General features: G+C 40.3%; 1 protein-coding gene across 11 annotated transcripts in view; it reads left to right on the forward strand.

The window, feature by feature from the left end:
• The first annotated feature begins 2,259 nt into the window (after window positions 1-2,259).
• LOC101857755 (sodium bicarbonate cotransporter 3) overlaps window positions 2,260-2,782 on the forward strand; it is a 150,274-nt gene continuing 149,751 nt past the window's right edge. For all 11 annotated transcript variants that reach the window (XM_035973074.1, XM_035973081.1, XM_013089580.2 and 8 more), the window contains exon 1: window positions 2,260-2,374. The gene's annotated coding sequence lies outside the window, so the exon portion shown is untranslated. The remainder of the gene's footprint in view (window positions 2,375-2,782) is intronic.

The following is a 2,782-nucleotide window of genomic DNA, read 5'->3' on the forward strand; positions in this document are numbered from 1 at the left end:
CATTTTGTCCATGGGGAGCATATCAAGACTTAGCTTGATTTTTTCTTTCGTTAATATCGTCGGCGTTCGATTTAACTTGACCTATACTGTGTGTACTTGTAGGGTGCAAGAATACTTACTATACACTGACTAAAGTGCACTGGTGGAACCAACAAAAAAAAAAAAGAAACACGTTGTGCACCCCATATACAACTCATTAAGTTTTCGTTACAGAGAGCCGTATTAATTTGTTTCACATCTTTAGGATGGATCCAAATTGTTTTTCAAATCGCCTCGTGTGCACTTTACTACCCTTTTAAAGGCAGGTTTATGTTTCTAGTATGCCCACATGCTGAATTAATGGTACTATTTTCGATGATTTGACCTCATTTTTATGGATTGGTTTACTACTAAATTGGCCTTTCGAAATACCATCCTCTTTTGTGCAGTGGTTTGGCGTTTGACAGTTGTACACAAAGGGCGTAAGTTGAATTTTGTCAATTTTATCGTGTGTACTTCCGTCTTTCTGCTGGGCAACTGTATCCCACGCAGCCCAGGTGGCCCTGAAAGGTAGAGTCTCATACTGTAGCGGAACGGCATAGGGGGTACTGCTGCTTTTTCTCTCCTCGTCCTTACTATCATCATTTTTCCTCTACTTCTTTTGTATGTTTGTCATTTTCTTGTGAACTCCTATTTCCGGGGTGCCTTGATAGTCGAAGCAGACTTTGTGCTGCTGAGGGGTGAGCAGAGTTCTCTGTTGACATCCACCCCTTGGCGCTCATATGACCTTAATATTATGCAGTTACGAGCGCCGTAGAACTTACTTTACTAAAACTAAACTAAAAGTTTTCGGTTGGATGGTGTCTTTTCGGGAACCGCAGCTGTCCGTGTCTTTTAGGCCGTAATAACTATTTTTCTGCCCAAGACGACAGGTCAAAAATCGTTTGCGAGTGGATATTGTGTTACATGTATCGATTTTACTTCGTGTCGCAATGTTTCTGAATTGTATAGCGTAACATGAGGAACAAAGCGGCAATCATGTCAGAAATGTTTTATTTATTCATTTATTTTATCTGCACATGTAGACTTTTCAAATTAACAAAAACCTGAATTTAGAAATAAGAAAAAGGGAAATTAAAATGGACAGTGCACACTTTGAGAAAACGTTGTTGGAACGTAACGCACGGTGTTTATCATCACCATGGTTCCACATTAAAGGAGAAAGAAAGGAAAACCTAAATGTACTTGTCGGGGGTAGTTTTATTTAGAGCTAAAGGGGATGGGATACATCTGGATAGAGTTGGAGACAATAGCCCAGAACAGAAGTACAAAGAAAATGATGATGATGATGATGATGATGATGATGATGATGATGATGATGATGATGATGATGATGATGATGATGATGATGATGATGATGATGATGGACGTTTATCCTGGATGAAATGATTTTCGGGATAGTTGATGGGGAGACTAATAGTTAGTACATGGAGACAAAGAATCCATCTTTTAGATGGATTCCCAAGATTCCCAAGATCTACAGAAGTGTAATCAGATGAGTGCATGTCAGTCCAGTTGGTCTTATCTCAACATTGGCGACGACACCAACAAAATCAACAACAACAATAGCAACAACAACAACAACGACACCAACAAAATCAACAACAATAACAATACAACAACAACGACACTGCAGTGTTTAAGCAGAGTATAGCAGCCCCAGAAATATCTGTGACAGACAGGAAAAACGCCGAAACCTTCCCAGCCAACGTCAATGCTAGACTTGATTAGCTTTAGACGCCCTATATTTTTTAGAACAAAATCATCACTGAAACCATGGCTTTAGTTTTTTGGGGTGTTTTGTTTTTGTTCTGTTTGTTTGGTTGGTTGGGGTTTTTTTTCTGTTGTGTTGTTTTTACTGTCTTCATGTAAACCAACCATGGACTTATATTTCAGATTGCTGTGTCTGAGTGCGTCAGACGCCCTATTTTTTAGGACAAATTGGGCTCCGCAACCATGTCTTTTGGTGGGTTTTTTTGGTGATTGTTTTTTTTTTATAGCTTGTTTGTTGGTTTTTAAAGATAGTTTTTGTGTTGTTTTTACAGGAGGTGGTTGGAGGGCGCCACTCCTACTTCTTTACTTTCTCCTCTCTTGTTTCTGTCTGTCTGTCTTACTTTTTCCCAGCACTAAATGACCATTATTGTGTCCATGTACTTCTCTTTACTCAAACAAGCAAAGCAATTCACTGTCTTCATGTAAACCAAGCAATGACTTATATTATTTCAGATTGCTGTCTCCGAGTGTGTGTCATGGTACCACGTGACGGATTACAACTGTGACTCTGGACCTGGATACCAAGGACAGGGAATTCTTGTGAGCACGTGTAATACAACAGGTGAGATAAACTCTCTTTTTTGTCTCTCTCTTTCACACCTCTCCTCTCTTTCTCTCTCTCTCTCTCTCGCTCGCTCTGTCTCTCTCTTTCTCTTTCATCCTGTCTGTCTGTCTATCTCTCTGCCTGTCTGTCTGTCTGTCTGTCTGCCTGTCTCTACCCCCCTCTCTCTCTATCTCTCTCTTTCTCTCCCTATCTCTCTGTCGCTCTCTGTTTCGTCCGTCACTTTCTCTCGTTCTCCTTTTCTGTCTTTCCATGTCTTTCTCTGGCTGTGTTTTATTTTTCCAGCCGCCCCAAAGTATAAATAAATCTGTACTTTGCAATGAAAGCTTCACAGATTGTGCCAACCTTGAGGGAGTTTTATCTAGTGTATGTGTTTTTGAAACGCCTCCCATTTTCAACACTGCCCCC

This window comes from Aplysia californica, unplaced genomic scaffold (genome assembly GCF_000002075.1).
Source record: "Aplysia californica isolate F4 #8 unplaced genomic scaffold, AplCal3.0 scaffold00989, whole genome shotgun sequence".
NCBI lineage: Eukaryota > Metazoa > Mollusca > Gastropoda > Aplysiida > Aplysiidae > Aplysia > Aplysia californica.